The sequence below is a fragment of the Pundamilia nyererei genome, unplaced genomic scaffold (genome assembly GCF_000239375.1).
Source record: "Pundamilia nyererei isolate P.nyererei 1_Seehausen unplaced genomic scaffold, PunNye1.0 scaffold00475, whole genome shotgun sequence".
NCBI classification, from domain to species: domain Eukaryota; kingdom Metazoa; phylum Chordata; class Actinopteri; order Cichliformes; family Cichlidae; genus Pundamilia; species Pundamilia nyererei.
Genome location: NW_005187876.1, coordinates 155,117 through 165,638, shown reverse-complemented (window position 1 = coordinate 165,638; position 10,522 = coordinate 155,117). Strand labels below are relative to the sequence as shown.

Sequence of the window (10,522 nt, the reverse complement as noted above, 5' to 3'; positions counted from 1 at the left end):
CACAACCCTGCCCTGAATAAGCGGAAGAAGATGTATGTATGGATGGACTTCATTCAAAAGTGGTTAGAAAACATTTTATGAAATTCACTTTCAGCGTTTTAATATGAAATAAGATTAGATAACACCTAAATACACACATTAAAAGTAAAGCTTGAAACAGAAAAACAACCAACCAATATTAAAATGATCTCATTTTATATCTAAAAGATTTTTTGTATAAAACCAGAAAGGATGAAATACTGTTGATATGCTGCTGTTGTTGATCAGTGGAGTCTGAGAGAATCAGGAAATTTTGCAACGTTTACAGTTTATTGCTTTTAGTTTATTGCAGCATCATTTTTATCTTTATCATAATGTAACATCACTCATCAGATTTAAGAAATAACTTGTTATTGTTCTAAATATTTATTGATGGTTTCTTTTATTAATTTTCTTTTTTCCTTTGTTTTTCTTTTTGACACTGCATGTATTTGTCTGAAGGTTAGTTTCTTATGTGTCTTTATGTTTTATTTGTTTGTTTGTTTGTTTGTTTGTTTCCTTTGCTCTGTTGTCCATATTGTAGTGAGCTCTGCTGCTGTTGTAACCACAGTTTGATGAAAATACGTTCTCTGGATGATGACTTTCTAACATATGAAAGGGAAAATCAATCAGCATTCCTGTAAGAAAAAAACTAAAGGCCATGTTCTTTTATTTAACTTTGGACACATTATAAATGCTTTGCTTCTGGAAACGAATCTAAAATCGGAAGCTTGTTTAGAATCACAGTTTGGTGCTTCACTACTAAGTATCTGATTGTCGCCCCCTGGTGCTTCGGCGGCTGAGTGTACCCATTTCTTGTGCTACGGGATGTGGAGCGTCTCTCCTACATCGGCTCTGGCAAAACTGAGCAACTTCTTCCTTCATTTCCTGGAAGGAGGAGCCATACACGAAGCAGCAGAAACCCGCCGGCTACAGAGGGCTGCTAGCGGGCAAACGGCACCGTGATTCCGACCGTTAATTGGGAGTTAAGAGCCTAACTCGGATGCCTCTATGATCCAGCTAACCGTACAGCGAGATATACAGAGTTCAGTTTGCACAAGGTAAGGCGTTTGGGGGCACTAAATTAGCTAGCGTGAGGTTAGCTAACCGTGGGTAGGTGTCACGGTCACGTACACCAAACCCCATTCAAAAATCTGTCAATTTAAGGTTCGCCCTAGTCTGTTAACCCCACCATGAAGCTCATCTATAACGAGTTAGTTTAGTCGGCAGCGAGATATATTTCGATGCCGACTGATTGAAAATTTGAGAATTTGCTCTGCAGTCGAAATAAACCCTGTTTGTTTGTTTTTTTACTAAAAAAAAAGTGCAATCAAAATAAAGTCTAGTGGAAATTCTCCTAATATTAAATTTGATTTTACCATTTAAATGTACTGTAGATGGAGGCTGGTCTATCTCCATGTCCAATGCACATGGCCAGCTTTATGGTTGATTAATGCATATTTTTGGTGCATTTATTAATGAAATTATTTTCCATAAATTAAATGAATTTAGTGGTAGAATGATCTCTATAGAAGCAAGGCTAACTATTTGTCATCGCCACAGTGAGGAGGACGACAGGTTTATTTTTAGTTGATTAAGAAAGATGGAGACAAAATTAATGGCAGAATAAACCAAATAAAACAAGGTATCACGGATTTATGAATGGCGGGGTGTAAAATAGAAAGTAGTTCCCCATGTGCTGGGAGATTAGCAAAAGGGATTAGCGCTGCACAAGGACAAACAGACGACAACCACGCACCACTCCTTCCTTCATTACACCCTCATCTTTATCCTAACATGCCACAAAACCCATTTCTCTCAGGGGGCTGCCTGCTGTGGGTTTAAATTATGGTGGTGTAATAGTATTTAGGTTATTTTGACTCTACACATACATGAAAAATCAGAATCCGACAAAATTCAGGTTGTTTAGATTCAGAATTGATCTAATGACCCAATTAGGAAAAAATACCATTTTCCTCTGCACTTACTCTCTCGAGAAGACCCTGCTTCTGCAGCCTACCTGTGAGACGGTTTGATCATTTCAGGTTTGACCTTCTGAAATGTGAGGATTTTCTGGTTTTCTCTGTTGCTGTAAAATAGAATAAGCTTGGTAAGACTGAGTAAATTAAAGATCTGGGTTAAATCCCTGCCCACGTGTGTCTGTTATGTGTAATCGTGTAAAGTAAGAACAACAACAAAAGAAACTGATCATCTACATGCATTTATTTTTTGGCATTTTATCAGAATTGAAAAAAAGAATAATGTTGTATTCATCTATAAATATTGGGAAGTACACAGATACAGGCAAGAATGGGGAAATAATTTTAGGTTTCCGTTAGATATTTGATTGTCTGTGCAGTTAAAGTAATTTAAAGACCTAGAATAGGTCCCACTCGTTTAAGATCTACGTTGTGTACATATAGATTGTTGTGCCTTGCATTCAACATCACAGGAACACCTTACATAATCTCTCACTAAGGGAATACTGATATTATTCCCTGTCTTGCTTCATCACCTCAAATGTGAGGGTTATCTGGTTTTCTCCAATGTTGTAAACTAACTATTGGACGAGGCTTAGCTCTTGTCTTATTTATTAGTGTGGATACTGATTAAGCTTCCACAGTATTAAGATCCTAATCTTTTTTATTATATTTCTCTTTGTAATATAAATATTCTCTATATTTGATTAGAAGGCTGTATTCTTCCTGCCCTTAACCTCTACAGGTTTGTTTAAATATGTAAATCAAGGCCCTGGATTAGACCTCTACTTATTCTCTTTAGACTAAGAAGATTTGAGTTTGTATTTTGATGACAACAGCAAGATGACTGAGTTTTGACATATGAATGAGAAGAAAATTTCTTTTGTCATACATAGCAGAAGTACCATTAGATGGATTCATAAATTAACAATAATCTCAATGATTGAGCTGCTAACTTAAACAGTATCTCATGCATTGATGTTAAATACTCTGAGGTGCACAGTAACACTCATGGTAGTGCTGGCTGTTGTCCTGTTTCTGTGAGCTGTACAGCTGTTCTTTTTTCCCCATAGTAGAAGCTTGGATGCATTCGACCATACATAAAGACAGCTGCTCGTTTGTAGCAGCAGTTGATGTTTGAGGCTGGATTACCAACCAAGCAAATACCCTGAGGCCTTAAAGGTTTACTATATATCACTTAATTTAATTTGACATATTTTATCTACTTTAATAGCCATCATATGATCTTAAAGGAGAGGACTGGCTCAGTTGTTTTAAGGCAGCTTTAGTTGTTGTTGTTGTTTCTGTAGGTCAAGTAGTGAACACCCAAAAACTTGAAAATAATGACAAACAACAGTTATTTTAAGACTCAATGCCACTGTCAGATATTTTTTTCCCCCTTTCAAATCTACAATCATTTAAAAGGTCAATTATCATATTTCCCTTCTCTTCTCCACCCTGTCCTGCACTCAGAAACCTAAAAATCTCACTCATCAAGGGGTAGTGACGTGTGATTGAGATGTTGTTGCACAGTGTGCATATCCTGTATGTTCCTCTTTTCAAACTCTAATAATGGACATAATTGACAAAATTAACTTGATTTTATTTCAGAATAACCTGAAGCTACTGACTAAACCCGTTAGCTGAGGTTGAAGAATGAAAAAGCCAAAGATTGTTTCCTTAAGTACACAAAGTAACAGTGGTGTTGTCTGTCAGTTGCTCAGCTGGTTGGTTGAGAGAGTTTGACTTGGGAAAAACAGGGGCAGAAGCGATCAGACATGATTAAGGTCCTTTACAATGACCTTAAACACACTTGAGGGCAGTAGCTCTTTTGAATTTAGCTGATTTGTCAGTTAAATCAAAATGAAAGGCTCTGCAAATTTGAAAAGAAAAAGAAAAGTTTTCAAATTTGTTACAGACTTTAGGGTGAAGCATTTAGCTTGCTTTTGGGGACACAATCTTCTCCATCAGCTTCCCACAACAAGATGGTCAAAGTTCAAGTTGCAATATAATAAGATGCAGTAGGCCCCAGTTGTAGACATACTGCATATAAAAGTATGCACCTTTTAAGAGCAGCTGCAGTACTGCATACCAGGAGTGTAACTGTTTATATTCAGTATTGTGTAATAATGAACTCTCTGTTACACTGAATTTCCAGCAGTGTGTCAGAGATCCGTTAAACTGTGTGGCAGGGCGACTGCTTCGATTACATAGTTATCATGTTACACACCTTTAAAAGCCACAGTTATTTTCAACAACAAAGACGTCTATTTTAAACCCAGCAGTGTTGCAGATTGTCTGAAGAGCTGCTGTCCTCACTGATCGAGGACTTTTTAGGGAGTTTTTGCTTGCAGTTCTCACATGATTCTCTTCACTTGTGGTTTTTGACAAACACTCCATTCTTAAGGAATAGAAAAGCTTAGTTCAGCTGGAGCAAAGCAGAAGTCAGATGCCTATGTTCTTTAGTAATAATAACGTTCAGAAAATGATCATTTAAGTACTCCTACATATGGATCTGTTCCTTATCTGTGCTCAAAAATATCACCAGTAGAAATGTGCTTGTAAGTACCCTTAAACTTGAATTATGTCAATTATCAGTTATATCAGTGGTGATAAGTACTGTTAAATATGGATTTTTCATAGCCTGCTTCTGTCTCTTTAAGTTGCTGATTTAGGCGCTGGTACATTTGTCAGTATTATTATAAATATATATTTTATTAACTGCCTTTTGGCAGAGCCTTCAGCTTGTGTGGTGAGAGCTCCCAGTTTGTATTCAGGAGACAGACACCCTCTCTACTTTTATGACTAAGCTTAAAACTTTCCATTTTGATAAAGCGTATTGTTAGGGCTGGATCAGGTGACCCTGAATCCTCTCTTAGTTACACTGCAATAGCTCTAGACTGCTGGTGGCTTCCCATGAACAACACAGACTGTTTCTTTTTCACTCACTATGTGTTTATAGACCACTCTGTATTTAATCATTAGTTATTGGCCAACCTGAGCACGGTTCTGCTGAAGGTTTCTTTGAATTACCGTAAAAGGGTTTTTTCTTCCCATGGTCACTAAAGTGCTGGCTCAAAGGGGGTCATACGATTATTAGAGTTTCCTGTTTTCTTTGTATTATTGTAGGATTTATTTATTGTAAATAAATAAATAAACCTGAATTGAATAGTCAGTCTAGCTCAGTTTGGATTATTAAAGTGGAAGCAGAGATTTTTGAGTGAGACAAGCAAATGTCAACAGTCCAGGACTAGAATTTATTAAAGCCACTTTAAAACTGAGAGAAACATTTTATTTGTGTAATTTGTGTTATTTTTTTTTCTTGCTTTGCTTTGACAGTTTATAGCTAGTGGCAAAGAGAAGTCATTAAATTACACAATTAACATTTATGTCCTTATGACTTTCACTTTTTGGTTATTTAGGATTCAACAAGTGTCAAGTTTGTGTCTCACATTCAAAAGTGAGGGCGTGTAAAATATCTGAAAGTCCAGAATATTACACACACAGCAAACAAACAACAGCCCTTTCTTTTACTATAAAGAAGTATATTCTGAAAGTGTGCACATTTATTAAACATTTCTTTTATAAAAATGATGAACAGCCTATGGCATCTTAAGAAGAATAATTCATCTCAGTTTTTTCCCAATACGAGGAAAAGCTGTTGTAGCAGGTCTTCTTGGGCTTATAGTCTAAGAAATGAATGTAAAATTGCAGGAAAAAGTACTGGAAGCTTTCCACACATTATCCCGTAATAAGCAGGATATTAAAACATTTTTTTATTTTATTTTAAGCTGTAGAATGAGTGCACGAAATTAAAATTCTCTAACATTCAATGGTTAATCTACAGTTGAAAAAAGTAACGTAAAATTTTATTTATATACCACCTTTCAAGAATAAAATCACAAAGTGCTTCACAGAAGCTAAAACATAAAAACAAAAATCAACCAAAAGCAAGTTTAAGAAGATCAGTTTTTAGCTGTTTTTCAAAAGACATGACTGAGTCCACAGGTCTCAGGCTCAATGGGAGAGCGTTCAAAAGTCTGGGGCCACAGTTACAAAAGCTCTGTCACCTTTTGTTTTCAACCTCATGTGCTGGACAACCAGCAAGCCCTGATCACATGACCTCAGGGACCTGCTGGGGATGTAAGTAGAGCTGGGCGATATGAGATTTTTTCATATCACGATATGTTTTTTTCATTTCAGGCGATAACGATATCTATCACGATATAAGCCAAATAACTATATTTGTAAGATTTAAATGTGCCGTTGCTCACAAGTAAAATGTGAAATAATCAGCAGCTTGTTTTTATTTAAATATTTATTTCCCATAATAAGTTCAACAGGGTAGATGTACTAAAGAAACATGAGACTTTTTCAGATAAATAAAGGCAAATATTGCAAACTACACAAAAGGCAGCCGCTAAAGCGTTTAAGTTTCAAAATAGAACAAACGAAACAGACTAAATTGTCAATTCCACTTAGAAACAAAATATTAATTCTAAAAATAAATCTTAGTTTGTTTTACAGAAGAACAGACAAAACTGACTAACTTTTGTCAATATCAAATAAACTGAGAACTAAAAGGAAATTCTCAATCTCTCCTTGTTGTATAGCTTAGCTTTTCAAACAGTTTTAACAGTTACTTTAGTCTGACAAAAGCCTAATGACGAATTAGCGCTTCCAGTCAGAGACTGAGGCTACGTCCACACGTACACGGGTATTTTTGAAAACGGAGATTTTCCGTTTTCGTTTTAAAAAATAATCCCGTCCACACATAAAGGCAGAAATGAAGGAAAACGCTGCTATGAACATGCCAAAGCAGCAGGTGGAGCTAGATTCCTAACCGTGCAGAAATGTTGGCCAATCAGAAGTCTAGAAGCCTCGGTGGGAAAAGTAAACAAAGCTGGGGCATAGAAGCAGAACCGAGTCGTATGTGTGGAGGGACAGTAACTGTGTGTATATGTAAGCATTTAAACACTGCAGAGAGTAGAATTAACAGTAACAGTATTGTAGAAATTCATTTCACCGAAACAATAACGTGGTGCACAGTGTGACGCATGCACCAGTTTATTGTATTTCCAGACTTGCTTTCGGCACAATTTACAGTGCACGCTACTCTGTTTTTTGTCAGACTTGAAATAGCTGAAATACCTTCACACTACGGAACTTCTATGGCTCTTCCGTTCGACAGTCTCTCCGGCATTGGAACCATCATCTGTTTTCTCTTCGGTCACGCTCGGTTGATTTTTCTAGTCGGCACACTCACCGCTGGCTGCTTCCCAAACAAACACACGTGCGGCTTGGCACTTGTGCTGTACGTAACAAGTCACGCGACGTGACGCTGCGGCTGTGATTGGTTCGGCTCTGCGCTACTGAATTTGGATCGGCTGACCTTTTTTTAAATTTATTTTTAATTAATTAATTTTTTTTTAGAGGACAAGACCGGCGAGGTCTATCGCGATAGCTTAATTTCTCTATCGAGTAAAAGTTATATCGCGATACATATCGTTATCGTTCTATCGCCCAGCTCTAGATGTAAGGATGTAAAAGATCGCTGATGTATGTTGGTGCTTGTCCATGCAGAGCCCTAAATGTCAAAATCATAATCTTAAAACACCTCTTTTTCTGTGATTCAGTGGTTAATCTGTGACTGACTTTGTATATTGTGCCGTGCTGTGGTTAAAGGCTGTGGTTACGATGGTTAAAGTGGCTTTATCGTAACCATTGAGTATGTCTGGATGTAATTCACTGAGGGGTTTTTTTTTTTTCTCCCATGCATCATTAATCGCAGCTTTTGTCTTACAATTTTTATATGTTACAAGTACAAAAGAGCATCTTTTTAATCTCAGTTGTTTTATTGCTTATTTGCTGGATGTACTCATTTGTTAAAGGCCTAGTGTTGACCACAGAAAGAGGCTTACTGTCACAGTATAGCCGTTTGTGAAAAACCTCTGTGTGCAACTGATGGTTAAAATAAAACATTTAAATTCATTCAGATTTTTTGTGTTCAAAGTAGAAAAATAAATATTGAATGGTCGATTTGAATGTGTATACCAGCGCAATTCTAGGCACTATATGGTTGAAAATAACATTTGTTTATAGAGGTTATTTAAACATATCATGATATAAATATTGTGTATTGCGATATAGCCTAAAAAAATTGCGATATTAGATTTTCCTCATATTGCCCAGCTCTAGTTGGAATTCTGCTGCTTCACAGGGCTGTCAACCTATCTTGCTTATTTACATCTATTTGAATCTTCCCGTCTCAAAAAGATAGAGGCTCTGCAGCCCTGATTAGTGGAAGGTGGTGTTGTAGGTTAATATTATTTTACACGAGTAGATTCATCATCTAGCATTTCTGGCAAACAACAAACATCAAGCAGCAAGGTTTGATCGTCTAGTTGACTGTTCAGGCTCATCTCTACCACAAACCTTGTGTTTTTGGCTGAAAGTGTCTCATTTTGTCAGCTAGATCTGTGTAAAACCCATTCACTTACTTTCTCTCCCTCTGATCTGACACTGTCTCAGTGAAAAGCCTCAAACAAATGGTGGTTAAACTTTGATAAATATCTTCCCTTTAAAAGGCTCATTGTCTAATGCTTGGCAGTGACTCCTTTCTCTTTCCTGTGTTTCCAGCTTTTGTACTCCTGTTGGTTCATTTTCATATTGTCGTTTCATATCGGCGAGCCCTATTTGCATACATGCTGGGCGGATTTCTAAAGTCTGCACCACAAAGACTGCAGTTGGCTAATTAACCTAATAGACCTGGCTGAGTGGGTCTCGATCGATTGCTTCGCTGCGAGTTGCAGTTTGATCAAAGCGTAGTACATTTCCTCAGAGCGGTTTGGTGATCACAAAGGATTATTTTAGGAGGAATATTGAAGGCTTGTCTGGGTAAATGCTGCCCCTCCTGCCTGCATGCCTGCCCCTTGTTTTGTGCACCATGTTTGGAGATGTATTTACATCAGCTCTCTTGGCTTCAGAAGTAACGCCATCTGGGCCTGCAGAGCTTCCATCACAGAGGAAAAATTGTCCTTTTTGAACTCTTATTTGGAGGGTTTATTTCAGTCAAAAGCCTTACTGGATTTTGTCTTTTTTTCCTGTCTCCAGTGTGCATTTTTAGCACAACCCAGTTATTATGTTATTGCTGCAGCTATCAATAGATCTGTATAATATTTTGGATATTATTATCATTATTATTATTATTATTATTATTATTCAAATATATTTTTCTTTAGATTAGATGCACTGTTGTCATTGTGCTTAGCACAGGTACAAAGCCACTGAGCATCATTCTGACATAAGAGCTGGGATTGTTCAGATGAGTCATGGCAACGTGGATCGCTGTGGTGATGGTGTCCTCTGTTGACCTGTTGGTGCAGTAGGCAAACTGATGGAGGTCCAAAGTGGTGGATATACAGAAAGTGGGAAAGAACACAAACGCTTACTTGTAAATGGAAAGTCAGACTGTAAGAAGAATTAACAAATGCTTTGTAATAAAAGGGTAATAAACATACTTTGTTATGCAATATGTGAGAGTCCTCCAGCGGTACAGTCTGGCAGACAATACGGTGGTTGTCACGTGTGCTCATTATGACACTTCTGCTTATCGACTCAGGAGTTCATTCTAAGATGTATCCTTCTGTACAGATTTATTTTATACAGTGAAATATAAATGCCATTTATTTTATTTGATTTTCTTTTCTTTAATTGAATGTGTTATCAGTGTTATCCTGCAGAGACACTCCTACCAGAGCAAGGTAATTTCCTAAATCAGCCAGCTGTGAATCCACTGAGCTGAGAGAACTTGAGTTTCACATTCATGAGCTGCAATTTTTCCAAAAATACTCAGAAATATGTTTTGTCTGCTCTGTGTTTATATAAACTCTAAAGTGACCTAAATCTGTTGATCTGACTGAATCGGGAACCAAGAGAATAAAATATGCTACCTTTAAGTGCCATCTGTTAAAATTGCAAATCCACATGAGCAGTGTGAAGCCAATTATTTTGTTCTCACATCAGAGCGCTCTTAACTATCTGGATGAGAACGCAATATCAACAAAGTTGTTTTCGCTCACTGGTTTTGAGCTAGAGTTTGAATTGAATTTGATCTTTTTCCCTCTTGTTAAATGCAAAATTAACATTAAACTGTAGATTTGATAAAAGAAGAAAAGGCTTTTCTTTGAAGGACACCCACAGAAACACAAGATGTTTTTCTTGCAGTTAAACATTTTCTTGCCATTAAATGGCACAAAATGAGGTTTAAGTGCAGTTCAGGTTCAACGTGTGAATATATTCCAGGGTTCCTGTATATGTTAAAGGCAGAGAGTCAATGTTTGCTTATCTGATATGCAGCTCTGTTATGTCTGACCATTTCATTAGCTTTGTTTTGTTTTTCAGACCAGTGAATTAAGGGGCTGGACCAAAGCCCAGTATAACATAAATAAGGATAACTTTAATCTTTGATTCATGCAAAGTAGAGCAGGGCGATATGGCCAAAAATATTTATCACGATATATATT

The 10,522-nt window shown here is 37.0% G+C and overlaps 1 protein-coding gene across 2 annotated transcripts in view; it reads left to right on the top strand.

Annotated features, from left to right (window-relative positions):
- Positions 1-787: 787 nt before the first annotated feature.
- dnajc5ga (DnaJ (Hsp40) homolog, subfamily C, member 5 gamma a) overlaps positions 788-10,522 on the top strand; it is a 23,695-nt gene continuing 13,960 nt past the window's right edge. For both annotated transcript variants that reach the window (XM_013916128.1, XM_005753880.1), the window contains exon 1: positions 788-1,079. The gene's annotated coding sequence lies outside the window, so the exon portion shown is untranslated. The remainder of the gene's footprint in view (positions 1,080-10,522) is intronic.